At 59.8% G+C, this 14723-nt stretch overlaps 1 protein-coding gene across 1 annotated transcript in view; it reads right to left on the minus strand.

Annotated features, from left to right (window-relative positions):
- SKI (SKI proto-oncogene) overlaps positions 1-14723 on the minus strand; it is an 87490-nt gene that overhangs the window by 9583 nt on the left and 63184 nt on the right. The window lies entirely within an intron of this gene.

Here is a 14723-nt window from a genome sequence, read left to right on the forward strand (position 1 = left end):
CGCACACGTGGGCCTCCCCACCCTCTCGCCCCCAGCACCCTGTGAAGCCAGACAGGGTGGGGCTGGCGCAAGAGGCAGGAAGTCATGTCCTCGGAGAGCCACTGTAGGAGCGGCTTGGCCTCTGGCCAAGGCAGGGAGAGGGGTTGGGTGCCAGAGGCCTCTGTCTAGCAAAGCCTGTGGCCACTCCCAGCAAGAGAATGACCCGGAACCTAGGTCCACCTGGCAGCTCCCTTCTGCGCTGGGAAAAGCCAGAGGCAGGAACGGGGAGGACTCGGCCACAGGGACCTGGACCTCCTTGGAAAGCTCAAGTGACCTACCACCCAGAGAAAGGGCCCTGAAGCACCCGGCACCTGGGCCCCGACAGTGGTCCAGGTGGGGGCCCCTCCCCCCCACTGCTAGGGTGCCTGCAGTCCCACCGAGTTCAGGGCTGGTGACACTGCGCAGGGTGGGGCTTCCTGTCTGAGCAAACACTGAACTAGGGTAACTAGGGTGTGAAGAGGAGGCCCAGCTCTCGCCCAGGGAAAAGCCGCAGCCGGGCGCCGTCTGGCACAGCTGGCAAACCTCAGGCGAGACTTTTAGGGTGGGGAGTGCCAGGAGACCAGGACATAGGCAGGCACAGGCAAGCACAGTGCACGTGTGTGTACACACACACACACACACACACGGGTGCTCGAGACTCAGGTCTGGGGATAGGGCATACAAGGGCCGAGAGGCACCTGGCAGGGCAGATCTAGTTCAGGGAGCCCCTTGGGGACAGGGCACTGAACACTGCCTTATCCCCTGTGGGCTTGAAAAAAACAGTGTTTCCAGGGGCACCCGACACAGCTGGCATCCTCTATACCACCACCCACGACGCTACAAAGAATGGGGATCCCAGGGCGCTTCCTGGTGCTCTGGTAGCACAGTGGGTTAAGTGCCAGGCTGCAGGCGGTTCCAGCCTACCAGCCGCTCGGGAGAACGTCAGCTTTCCGCTCCCAGAGATGCACAGCCAGCTAAACCACCAGGAGTGCTTCCCACCTGTCCTGCTGGGTCCAAGTGATTCAGAGCCACGGCCACGGTAGGCAGTTCAGTTGTGCTCATGTAGAACCTGAACAGCGCAAGGGAGACCGTGTGGCCCCAAACTGACCCACCACCCTGTCTATGGCAAGCCAGTCTGACTGCTGACCTTGAAAGGTGGAGGTCAGTCCCGGGAGACCCCCACTCTATTGTCTATGGTCAGTGAGGTAGGCGAGCAGAGCAACCCCAGTACTGCCGCTCGGCATACATGCGGCGCCACAGCCAAGGTAGGTCGCCCACAGTGCACCTGACCTGCACTTTCTCAGGAAGGTGGTGCTGTCTGGGTCCTGAGAGGTGACTGGGAATGCAGTCAGCACCCTACTCCCACAGGGCTTTGGAAATGGCCACAGGCTAAGAGGGCTTTAGTCCCACCAGTCCAGGATGAGGGTCCACATTCCAACTTCACAGGTGCACCATCGAAGAAAGTGCGACCATCCCACAGCGTGCAGAAAACAGGAGCACTCCCAACAGTGGAAGGGCTTGAACAGCCGATTCTCCAAAAAAGACTGCAAAGGCCCGGCAGCACAAGGAAAGATGTCCAATGCATTAACCATCCAGGAAATGCAAATCAAACCACAAGGAGCTACCACTCGGCGCCCACTCCAACGACTATAATAAAACGCAAAAAGACAGACGTGACCAAGTGTTGGCGAGGACGTGGAGGAGCTGCGACTTGTGAACACTGCCGGTGGGAATGTGAAGCTGCAGCAGCTGTGACAGACAGCTGGGGGTTGCCCAAAAAGTTAGACATGGCATCACCCTGCCACCGGCGGGTCCAGTCCTCGGGAAGAACCGAACACAGGTGTTCAACCAAATTCCACACGCGTGTCTACAGCAGCATGAGTCCTCCACTCCACACCAGGCAAAACAGAGAAGGTTCTGATCCATGCTACGACACGGAGGAACCTTGGCACCACGCTGAGCAGAACCACACCAGACAGGGAAGGCCACGGATTGTGTGATTCAACTAACACACAAGGTCCGGGCTGGGTACACGCTTACAGAAAGATCAGTGTGACCCAGCGCTGGGGGAGAGGGAGTAGGGCTACTGCTTACTCTGTTCCTGCCTGGAAAGCTTAGTGAGTCAAGATGACAAGACCGCCCAAGTGACCTCTAGATTCAACGTCATCCCCAACAGTCCCAGTGGAAATGCCAATACTCAAATTTAGCTGGAAAAGCAAGGGACCCGGAATCAGTAAGGCAATGCTGAAGAATCAGCACGCTTCCTGATCTCAAAGCACACTGCGGTAACAGCAGTATTAGGATCAACTAGAAGCAGAACTGGGAGCCCAAGAAAGAAATCCTCCACTTACCGTCAGCGGTTTTCGACAAGGGTCCCAAGTCCATTTGGAGGGTGGGGGAAGGAAGAGACTTTCCAAGACACGGTGCTAGAAACACGAAGGTCCACATCGAGGAGAAACCATTAAGACCCATGCCGCACACCACACACAAAAAACCACGAAAACTCCTAACATTCTTAGAAGATGTCCGGGTGACACTGCCGTAGTTTCTAACCAGACTGTCAGATAGACAACCAAAGAACAGGCAGCGAGACCGAGAGACAGGTGAGACCCCTACTACACACATGCTCTCGCCCAGCGAGGAGCTTCATCCCAAGTGAAAGACAACCCACTGGCCACAGGAAAGTGGGAGGAACCAGGGGGGGTTGCTCCAACTCAGAGACCCCGTGCAGCAGTCCCACGCCGGCCTCACAGTGGTCCTGCTTGGCAGCCGCTGTCAAGTGAGTGCCTTCCTTTGCTTTGCTGCCCCTCCACTTTACCAAGTGTGCTGTCCTTCCTCCAGAGACTGGTCTCTCCTGACAACGTGTCCAACGCACGTGAGGAACCGTGTAAGGTCTGACGTGCGTGATTCAAAGTTAAAAACCTGCTGCAACATAACAACCAAAAATGACAGACAACTCCGTGGAGGACAAAACGGGCAAGGGGTGTGACCCGACCGTCCACCAAAGGAGAAACTCAAATAGCCAACAAGCACGTGAGGAGATGGCTGGTCGCCCTTAGCCATGAACCCAAAATCCCATCCCAGAGCTGCCTGACTCAGCAGAAAGGCACTGTCCACAGGGCTCCCGGCCACCTGGCGAGGGTTGCACCGGTTCTCCTGTAAAGTGGCTGGTGGCTTCACGTGGTGAGTTAGCAGGTGAGAGGCTCCAAGCGGAGCACCCACCACCGTGGCATCCATCTGGACCCATGGAGACCCTGCACTAGAGCTGCACACCAACAGTGGAACAGAACTCCCATCCGGACGGCGGTGAGAGAGACGGACAAAAACAAAACCCCAGAACACAAGTGTGGGGAAAGTCGACAACACAACCCTCCACTCACCACTGGTAAGCCGGCACAGTCCCCAGAGAAAATAGCTGAACAAAGAAAACTACCACGTGACCCAGCCACCCCGACCCTGGGCCCACCAAAAGCTGTTCCCATGAACAGACCAGGGGATGTGCACCAAGAGATACGAGAGCACGACGCATGCGTACCACCAGGGCAAGGCGGAGCGCAGAGGGAGTGTGCTGCGAAAGAGCCAATGCCGTGTGACCTCGCCGATTCGAAATCAGCAAGGAGGTGGAATAGAGAATGATTAGTGGGCCCCAGGGTGGGAGAGACGGGGAAGGGGAGGTTTTGCTTTAGAGGGCGGGGAATTCGGGTTCCGGGTGGAAGGGCTTGGAAAGGAGAACTCGAGCTGTTGCACAGCTCGGAAAATGTCCCTAGTGTCACAGAATTGTCCCTGCAGCAGCCGTTGTGATGGCCTGTTTGGGCGAGTACATTGCCACCCCAGTAAAACAAAGAAACGGACGTGGAAGCTCCTGACAAGAACCTGTGGATGGATCTGGCGGCATCTCGGTGATCCCTGAGTTGCAGCAAGTCGCAGGGCGGAAACCCAGGGAGGAGATGCTTGGGAGCAGGCAGCAAGCCTCCCAGAAACTCCGAGGGGAGGAGGCTGCTGCTCCAGGGGGTGCGGGCCAGGAGGGTGCATCTGCTGGCGCAGCTCCTCGTGGACTCGCAGGCCTGGTGCTGGGTGACCACTAACCAGGCCGTGACCACGTGGCCTCGGCCACGCTCACGGGAAGGAAGGGAAGCTGCCTGCAGAGGGTCTTCCTGTTGCAGCACGTGGTGCCTGCCAGAGGCACAGGTCCCCCTCCCTACAGCTGCTCTGGTGGGGGCGTCCAGAGGGTGGGCATGGCAGGGCCCCCATGGCATATTGCTATGGTGAGCCTAGCCACGTGATTTGCCCCAGCCATTTGGGGAGGTGGCCCCCAGCCCACAGACCCTGGTATTGCCACATCGCAAAGAGACACAAGATTGTCACGGGAATGGCAGCCATCACCAGAAGGTCCGCACTCACAATTCCGACGTCCCAGTTTAAGCCTGGCTTGAGGAGATTTGGGATCGGGCGGCAGGAGGGCTTCCATGTCCATGGAGAGGGCTTCCCGCTGGGCGGGGGCAGGGCAGCATCCTCTCAGCACAGTGGAGCTCCTGACCAGGGCAACAACAGGGTGGCGGCTAACACACTGCCTCATGGTCTGCCCTGCAGGGCGAGGCGTGCAGGGGTGGGAGCAAAGATCACCCAGGGCCCACCTGGGACAGCTCGTGGGACACGCAAGAGTCACCAGCAGCAGAGAGACCAGTGGGGCGCAGGGTGTCTGGCGTTATTCAGCAGAGCAACAGAGGAAACCACCACAGGCACCAGCTCAAATCCACCTCATGTAACAGGCAGAGAAAAAGGGGAGACAAGACGAGGATGTCAACCGGGCACCTCTGGAAAACAGCCATGGCACAGGGTTCCAGAGTACCAGCGAGTCTTACTCCAGTGTGGCCTGGGGCACGGGTCCCGGATGCCAGCATGACCCAGACGTCCCTTCCACCCTCATCCTCTCAGGCGAGTGTATCTGAGGATGGAGGGGCCACGCGGGTCTCTGCTTTTACTCCTAACAGAGGCACTCTTCGGTGCCAAGACCTCCTGGGGGATAGGCGGTGGCACAGCTCCTGCCCGAGAGCAAAGCCCTGTGTGTTCGTCAGTGCCCGCCACGGGGAACCACCCCCCACAGCCTGTCCCATCAGGACTGGCCAGGGCATGGGAAAAGTGCGAGACGTCCCCAGTGTCATCCGCGCAGATGTGGCCACAGGTAAACATGCAGGTGCCCTGGGGGGCCTGGAAGCTTCGGGCTGCTGCCACCACCCCAGCTGAGTGCCAACACCTGGGTCAACAGCCCAGGAGGGTACACCAGCCTGTGTGTGCCAGAAAGGGCCTGCCTTCTGCAGACTGCTCCTCACGCCTCCTCTGTCCCCAGGCCTGGGCAGTGGCCGGGGTCTCTGGCCTAGACAAGGGCCATCGGGGCGTGCGGGCAGCTTCCCCCTCCGCACCCCTCACCACACGTCAGAGCACTGAGTACTGGGCAGAGCCCACACAATACTAGGGGTAGTGTTTCCTCTTCTGCACCACAGACCTGGGCGGAGCTGGCAGGTACGGACCGCACCAGCTGCTCACTGGGCCAAAGTGGCCACATGTCTCTGAAAATGGGCCCCTCCGTGGGCAGTGAGCTTCTCAAAGAAGGCTCGAGTGACCCACCAGCTGTCCCCGCCATGCCACCGAGCAGGTTGCCTCTTCTCGCCTACCATTGGTGGCCCTCAGTCAGGCCTTTACCACAGCCACGGGTGGCCCAGCCCTCCGTGTGCACCCAGAGGCTGAGCCCTGTGGCATCTCACGGTGAGGCACCGGGCACAGCCCTGGCATCTCTCTCAACGTAGCCCAAGACATACTTTCCTGAGCAGCCCAGCCCCCGCTGTCCTCCAGCTGTGACAAGAAGTCCCAGGGGTACCGGGCGTTGTGACAAAGCCCCAGTAAAACACCAGCTGTCCCCAAAGGTAAGCCCCTGGACGCCTGCCACGTGAACATGCGGCTCAGGTTTGTGCTGTGGGCCATTTCTGCAGATTTTACCGTTCTAGAAACTGCCGGGCTATTTTTACACACACCATTAATATTTTACACATGACAATTCAAGTTCCATATCATGCTTAAATTAACCTATTTTCTGATGATTGTGGTGCATGGGAAGCAGATTAAACGTGCAAGACAACCCCAGGCCCACGATGAAGTGAGAGCAGTTGTAACGAGTCACTCTCCCCACCTCTTTAAATAGGTCACCGTTCCTGTTCCTTCCCCTCCGCTCACGGGAATCACGTGAATCCTTCTAAGGAAATGGAGCCGAGGAGCCCAGGCCTCGTGTCCTCCACCTGACGGGAACCAGGCCCACACGTGGCGACACGCCACCTGGCAGGCGCTGGTGCGTGCTCTGTATCCCCAGCCCTCAGCTTGGCGCAATTCCTCCCTGGGAAACCAGACATGTGCCCTTCGCAGCCGTCACCACCACCGCCACACACCACGGTCACAGTCACTACCACCACCATCGCCACCACCACACATGGCAGCCGCAGTCCCCATTACAGTTACTAATTACGTTCTAATTCAGGCAGCAAGATCTGCAACCGTGGTTAGTATTCATGGGGGCTAAGAAATACTACATGCAGGTAATCTACACTACACGCACCTCCACGTATTCCACGATAGCGCCGGTAATAATCGGGGCTATGATTCTGTGGGGTCTGGTGAGGGAGGTGTGTGGGGAGACAGGGGGTGACACCCTGAGTTATCACACTGGCTGGTACCAGTGGGCACATTTCATCCTCAGAGAAGCAAGACTAGGCACACCCAACTACCCACCCCCTCCCCATCCTCACCACCAAGGCCCACACTGGCCACATAGCGCCCCCTACTCCCCAACCAACAGCTCCCTTTCAGAATCAAGACAGAGAGGGGCGTCCCACACGAGGGTGTGGGGCCCATGGAGCTGTCCCCTCCCTCCGTGGCACTCACGAGCCCCCTCCCAAGGCCTCAGAAAGCACTCTGGATAGTCGGCTGTGCTGAACCCAGGGGTCTGCGATGCACTGGGAGGAGGGGTGCTCCTGAGTCCTGAGGCCACGCTGACAGAAGACGGAGGCACAGCAGTCCCTGTGTGGCTGTGGTGGCAGTGAGGAGGAAGTGGGGAGGAGGGTGGCCCAGGGGGCAGCACAGGATGCCGTGGTCGCCGTTCCTGGAAGGCCAGCTCACCCAGAACCAGCTTCGCCAAAATGAGCAGGGGGGGTGGGGTGGGAGGGACGTGCGGGGAGCACCTGCCCCGTGGCGTACTCTCAGGAAGTGGAGTGGGAGGGGAGCTCCTCGGGGAGGAACGGGTGGTGAGAGGCGAGGACAGAGAGGGGATGGAAGATACCTGCTATCTAGCCTTCCTGCCTCTCTGCACAATGGGAGTGGAGACAACGCAGACTACAGGCTAGGACAGGCTCCCAGTGTGATGCCCGAGTGCCAGGGCTGGGCACAGGGCAGCCCAGCCTTGGGCCAGAGGGCAGCCACACACCAGGGGGGAGGCAGGCAGGCCTGTGCTCACGGAGACCTTCGGGCAGGAAGAGCCATTTGGTCCGCCGCCTTTGCCTGGGGGGTGCACAGACAGGCAGCGCCGCCAGCGTCCAGAGTAAACAGCCTTTGTTTGCCCATCACAGGTAGCTGACACCTAGAACTCCACGCACCGGGCACGCCCGAGTACTGAGAACATCGCTGGCCCCTAGAGAGCAGTCAGAGGTTGCCTGGGCCGGCTCACCTCCACCTGTGGGTGCTGAAGCTGGCGCCCCCAGCATGTGCCATTTCAAGGGCCCCCACCACTCTAAGATCCTAGAGACCTCCTATCAGCCCTTCCTCTAGGCCTAGCCTTGGACGGCTGTCCCTCACCCCTTCCTGCCCTTTGGGACCCTGCTCCCTTCCCTCTGGAGACACGCCCAGGGCACTCCTTAGCAAAGGAGCCAGGCAGGGCCTTCCTAGGCAGGCCCATGAGACCTAGGAAGATTAGCCATTCTGCGCATGCCCCTGGTTAAATGGACCGCCCCGCCCCGCCCCCCGGCCCCCCATCGATGACCTAGCCATACCTCCCCTCCTGAGGATCACAGGCCTGCCCCCAAGCCCCTCCCCTGAGGACCAGAGTTGACACTTGGCTTTAGAGGGGACGAATCTGTGGACACGGAGTCCCGCCTGTCCTCCATGTGTCCATGGAGTTGGTTGCTTGTGTACATGGACGTGTGGGGGCAGACGGGGGAATCACACCATTTTAAACAGGGAATACTCGGCAGGGGCCCAGGGAGGTGAACTCTGCTCCCGGCAGCAGCACCCCCCCCCCCCAACAAGGCTGCAGGGGGGTGTGGTGGTTGCTGTGTTGATGGAGGCTTCTCCAGGCTTGGGAAGGCTGGGCCAGAGTGTTCTAAGTCTCAGATGAACCAAACCAGGGGCTTTCTTGGCAGACATGGTCCCAGGGCCGGCGCCCGGTGGCCTCCTGAGCCGCATTGCCTTCCCGTAACCCAGTGCTCTCACTCCTCGGAGACGAGGTCCCCGGGCCCTTGGCAGAGAGCAGAGTTCCCGGCTCTGACGCCGATGCACAGTCCCAGAGGAGAGAAGCTGCAGGTAGGGGACCCGAGGGACTGCCCACATGGTCCCTGCAATGACCATGGCCATCCCAAGTCCAAGGAGGAGGGGGGTTGTACAGAGGTAGCCAAGGGCGGGCGCCACAGCAGGTGCTCCAGGAGCCGCCACACCCAGCCTGTCTCTTCACCTGGGGCCCTGCCCCAACGTGGGGGGCGACCTCAGCGAAGTTGAGTGGCAGACGCAGCACCCAGCCCACCCATCTTCTGACCCAGGCTTGCAGGCGCACAGCTGGGCCAGAGGGCGGCTAGCCAGTGCCTGCCCAGTGCCCGCACAAAGCCAGGCCGTCGTCTGTTTGTTCCCACCCCACTTCCCACGTACAAAGCCCCACAGCTGGTCCGGTGCCAGGAGATGAATTATGCATAGCAGCTCAATTACGAGAGAGGAGGAGAGGGCCCGGGCAGCGGTGAGCTTGCCCAGGAAAGGGGGGTGGGGGTGGGTAGGGAAAGAGGCACTTGTGTCTTCCGGAAATTGGGAAGGTGACGCAGTGGCTCCTGGAGTGAGGACTCTTGATGGGCGTGTGTGTGGACCCGCCGTGGACGCCAGGGCTTATGTTGTGATTATGTCTGCTTTTGTTGGGGGCGGGGTGTCAAGAGAACACTCTGATGCTAGAAAGGCCCATCAGCCACCTTGGAGTACTAAGGGGCTGTCATGCCCGCAGGGTCCTTGGCCTCCGGTCAGGGGGCCCAGAGAAGCAGTGCCCTGAGGTGCCCCGCCCCCCGCGGACTCTGCAGAGCCGGTCTCAGCGGAAAACACTCACACTGCTCCACAGACAGACACAGACCACAGAGCGTGCCATCACTAGCCTTTGAAAATAATCATTCTCCTGGGAGAGAACCAACAACAGCAGGCTGCGGCTTCTCCCGCAAAATGAGCCTGACCCAGAGGGCGCAGGACCCCTTTCACAGAGCTCGTCTGTGGGCGGCTCTGGCACAGAGGAGCTGCAGGCCGGGATGAGGCCGGGTGCACCGGCCACCCCACAAGGGCAGTCAACCCTGGGGAGCTGCCCCCAGCCTGTGGCAAAGGCACTGCCAGCACCCCGGCCCCACAATTAGAAGCATCCCAGTGAGAGTGCTGCACGGTCATCCAAGTAGCCAGATTCAGACACAGGCTTTTCTATTTCTCACCTGTCCAGAGGCGACACTTTGCCACCCAGGATGGTGCCACGTTTGGGTAGCCCCTACCCCTTCAATCTGACACCGGGTGCCTCCCCCGACGTCGTTGGGTGGCCTGGTGGGCAGAGACCCTCATGCGGCAGGCCCGTGCCCCAGCCCCCCTGCCTACACAGGAGACTGGGGCAAGGGGCGAGGCTCGGACGGCAGCACAACCTGTCAGGACCAGAAGAAACTTCTGAGCCCCGGCAGCCCAGGAGCTGTAGGCCCACTCTCTCTCATCCTCCACCCCACCCCACCCCTGTGACCAGCTGACACCGTGGGCAACAGAAGGGAAAGGCCGGCCTGGGCAGTGGGCCCGGCCTCACGTGCCAGGGGCAGGGTCAGCAGAGCTTGTGCATCAAGGAGGGAAACAGAAACAGCTGAGTCTATCTGGTGCCGTGCTCGCCGCGGTTCTCGTCGGGAGCACGTGCACGTGGGCTGCAGAACACCAGTTGCACAATCGCAGTGACTCCACATGCAAGCTTGAGACGCCCTCGCTCCCAGAACTGGCACCGAGACCCATGGAGAGGAGGAAGGGCTCGTGCCTCGGTGGCACCGCGGCGGCACGTCTTCCTTCCTGGCTTTCTGAACCAGGGTCGAGTGCTCATGATACCGTGGGCCTGTGCACCAGCGTGGACATGCCCCGACCCCCGAGTGTGGACCCTGGGCTGGGGACGCAGGGCGAGCACTGACAGAAGTCTTGGCGTGGCTTCTCCCAGCACATCACTGAGTTTGGAGGGCAGCCACAGAGCCCCGCTCCTGTTCACAGACCCAGAACGAGGACACGGGGAGAGTGCCTAACGTGAGAATGACCCAACTTAAAGGCAGGTGTTGTCAGCAGGTGGCTTGTACCATGCAGATGCACACCAAGGTACTGCTCTGGAGGAGACGACCCCTGGGACTCCCACTCTCCACAGTGTGCTCAGCAAGGTGTCTAGGCCAAGTGTGAGGCACACAATGGCTCGCACATCCCAGGGTTGCAGACCATTCAAAAGAGGGTCCGAATAGCAGCTAGGAGGGACACTTCCTGGCAGGGGCATGCGTGCTACAGTGGGCACCCAGAACCTGGCAGAGACGCGCCTGCGCACAACACCTCCATCCACGGTGCTGCAAACCCTGCCAAGATGCTCCCGGGAAGGCTGGCCAGTCCACACACAGTCACAGGCCCATCTGCTAGGGTGGTGTGGTATCTCCTAAATATACGGGTTTGCCTATCTAATACCTGTAGTTGTTATAACACTATTGCAAATCCTATGAGGAACTCCTGTGCCTACGGTTAGAATCCCACTCCGGAGTGAACCTTGTTATGTAAATAAGGCAGTGTCTGTGCACCAAACCAAACCCACCGCCCGGGAGCCAACTCCTCGTGAAGCGCTCACAGCACAGGGCAGAACTGTCCCTGAGTTTCCGAGACCGTAACTCTGTACAGAAGTAGAAGGACCCGATGCTGGTGGTTTCAAACTGCGGACCTGTCGATCACAGCCCAACGTGTGACCACTAAGCCACCAGTGCACAGTGAGCCTTAAAGCAATCCCTTTTGAGTTATGAGAGGTGAAAACAGAACGAGAATGGAGAGACGGGTACCCGGCCCCACATGGAGACCTCCTAGGGGCCAGGACAAGGACCTGTCCCCAGAGCCAGCGGAGAGGCCAGCAGTGCTCTTCAGGTGGACTTCCAGCCTCACCTGTGAAAAAGTCAGGTCTGATGGCCAGAGCCAAGTCACTTGTTACTGCATCCAAGAGCAATCAAAATCATCAAAGGAAACGGGTGTGACGTCTTTTGGCTCCATAGGACCCATCAGGGAGCCCATTCCTGGGTTTGTGCCTGGGGATACACACCTCAGTCACAGGTCCGTATGCACAGATGCTCACTGCAGCAATGTCCATCAGCAGGGGTGAACAAAATCAGGTCTGACCATGAGGTGGAATATTTACTCAACCCTAATGAGAAATGGAGCCCTGACCCTGATCCAGGCCACGGCACCAATAAGCCCCTAAGGTGCGCTGCGAGAGGCCAGTCAAGGGCAAAGGGACCCATAGTGCACAACCCCACCTGTCCGACAACTGGACAGGAGGCAAACACAGAGAGGCTAATGTTCTTGCTGGTCACCAAGGGCTGGGGTAGGGGGGGGGACACTGCTGAGGAAGCACGGAGTACCCGCTACTGGGGGAGCAAACATGGTTACCAGAGCATGCTGTCAACTGGACACAGAGACATGCCCAGTTAGGAAATCCTGAGTCATCTATAGGACACCCCCCCCCCATTTTAAAGGTGTTTGAAGGTCCTTTTGACACATTTTCACAGCACCCATGATCTGCTTATAAAGAAGAGGGCGTGTGTGGCCCAGGGCACAGGGCTGGCGGGACAGGGCTTCCCTGAACTCTCCACGCAGCCCACACAGTAGACACTGCCATCCACCTGCAAAGACACTGTCTTCCCTGCAAGGCCAGGGCCCAAGGCTGGGCCAAAAGGTCACCCACACGCCACAGCTCCAGCTGTCCCGGGATGCCTCTCTGCCAACTGCCCTCCCACTGGGGTGATGCCCACAGTTTTCAACACCACCATCTCATAGGCCAAAGGCAGTTGCTGGCCCCACAGCCATGGGCCTTGGCCTTCAGGAGCCTGAACCAGGGCCATAGGACACTGATAGGGGACACTGGAGGAGGGTTGGCCCTGGAAGAGAAAGGGCCTGGTGTTCCCCTGGCCTGGCTGTACTGCTGGCCTGTCCCCAAGGTGCTGGAGGAAAAACAGAAGAAGAGGCCCAAGGGGTCAGGCATGTGGCTAGAGCGTTTGGCGGAAAGTTACAATAAATATCCCAAGTGCCTCTCCACCTGCCACAGGAGCGAAACCTTCAGAGTGGCCTGTTTGCACTGGGCTCCAACAGTGACGTATCATCGAGATTCCGCCATTAACACGGGATTCCGAGTTGTCCGTCATAACATGGGACCAAGCGGGAAGTTCAGGAGCGCCCAGAGAAGCCGCACTCAGAATCTCCGAGGCATACCCGGGCTGTCTTGGGGATGGTGCAGCAGACTATCTGCCAGGCCTGGGGCGAGGGCCGTTCCCGTGAGCAAGGTGCCGAGACTACAGTGGGCACCAGTCTCCAGACAAGAGAGCCTCAGGCCTAGGCCAGGGTGGGTGTAGAGAGTAGAGGGGGCTGGTAGGCCTCGGGGGTTGGTGGCCCCACTTCTGAGTGGTCTCCACCACACAGCTGGAGGTGTGCTTGCCCCCACCCCACCCCCACTCCCTTAGGATTGCAGCAGGGTGGAGGCCGTGTGCAAGGGCTCCTGGCAGACGTGGGGCGCAGCCGGGAACATGGAGCTCTGCTCTCTATTTTGCTTCCTGGGCTGCCCCCACCGCCCCCACCCTGGCTTGTTGTTCCCTCACCATAGAAACCGACACAACACTGCCGGTGCCGGGCAGAGGCCGGGCCGCAGGCCTCGGGGGTGGGGTGTGGTGGGACATTGGGCCGGCTCAGTGCCCTCGCAGCCCCGCCCCCACGCAGCCCGCTTCCGCTAAGGCCGCCCAGATTTTTCTCTTAAGGGGAAGCCAAGCAGTCCCCACCTGAGCCTTCCATCTCCCGCTGGGCTCTGGCCCCCTCTCCTGGGTCAAGGGCCCTGGAGTCCACACTCACGGAGACCAGGTGATGCTCAGGATGGGCCTGGTCACCCACAATCAGCTCCCTGGCTGCAAACAGGGCTCGCTCAGACACTCCCCTCCCCTGCTGACCCCAGGAGCAGGACAGGATTAGCTTCCCTCAGACAGGACAGAGTGACCTTAGGGTCGGCAGCAGCTCCTCTCTGTGGCTGACACTTAGGCTAAGGTTCACCTATCATCTCTAGCCTGAGGAGAGGCGGAAGAGGCGCTCTGGGCTCTGGGGGGAATGCAATGTGGACCCTCACAGAATCCCAGGGTCAGGGGCGGTTATGGTAGAGGGGCCTTCCAGTGCAGGGGAGGCGGGGGCTCAGCTCAGCCACTATACTTTAGCTAGATCATGGCAGCAATTGCAGTGGGTGCCTCTACCGGCCGTCAGCCAGGGGGTGACACCAGCCCTGGATGGGGGACCCACAGATAGAAGGCAGCAGCCATGTGGAACCAAGTGCCATGGGCTGGCCCAGGGCCCAAGGGCATGAGGCTGGGGTGGAGGGTGGGCATGTACCATGGTGCCCTGCAGGAGGCTGAGCGGGATGAGGCAAGGTCAGGGACAGCCCTGTCCCTGCTTGGTGACATGCACCATGAGGGTGCAACAGCCTGGGGATGGCATGCACAACTGCAGTGGAGGGGGCATTCCAGAGGACCAAATGAGGGGCTGTCGGCCTCCCACCACCAGACAGGTCAGCACCCCAGGGGTCAAGCTTCCCACCCAAGACCCCGGGCCTCCTTCCTTGCATTCAGGAAGCAGCTCAGAGGATAGACTGACTGTTGGGGGGGGGGGGGGTATCTAATCAGAGCCAGGCACCAGAGCCCTGCTTAAGGTGATCCCACCACCACTGGTCAGCCCTGGGACGTGGGGCTCAGGAGACCTCGTCTGACAGTGCCTAACCCCAGCCCAGCATCCGTCCACACCCTCAGCCACTGGAGCTCAGGAGCCACAGTTGGCTTGCTAAGGGACCTGGAGGGTGAGCAGGCCCTCCTAGGGTCAGGGCTGAAGGTTGAAGACCTGCCACCAGCCCTGGCCACACCCCTTCGCTGCCTCCCTCTTCCTGGAGAGTGAGGGGAGAGTGGCACCCCATCTACATGTCTTGGGATAAAGGTGGGCAGGGCTGAGAGAAAACCAGGGCCTGGGGGCCAGCTGGGCCCCCCCACCTTCTCCTCCTCCTCAGACACTGTGCTGAGGATGACCAGGGTCTCGTCTTGTTTCCGATGCCTACACCACGGCCAGCCTTCTCAAGTGACCTTGTAATGGGCACCCTTAATGGTGTGTGTATGTGTGCGCTCGAGGGGGTGGGGGAGAGGAGAAGGCAGCTCTAACCC

The sequence above is a fragment of the Echinops telfairi genome, unplaced genomic scaffold, assembly GCF_000313985.2.
Source record: "Echinops telfairi isolate 266 unplaced genomic scaffold, ASM31398v2 ScPeMD7_7457;HRSCAF=8495, whole genome shotgun sequence".
NCBI lineage: Eukaryota > Metazoa > Chordata > Mammalia > Afrosoricida > Tenrecidae > Echinops > Echinops telfairi.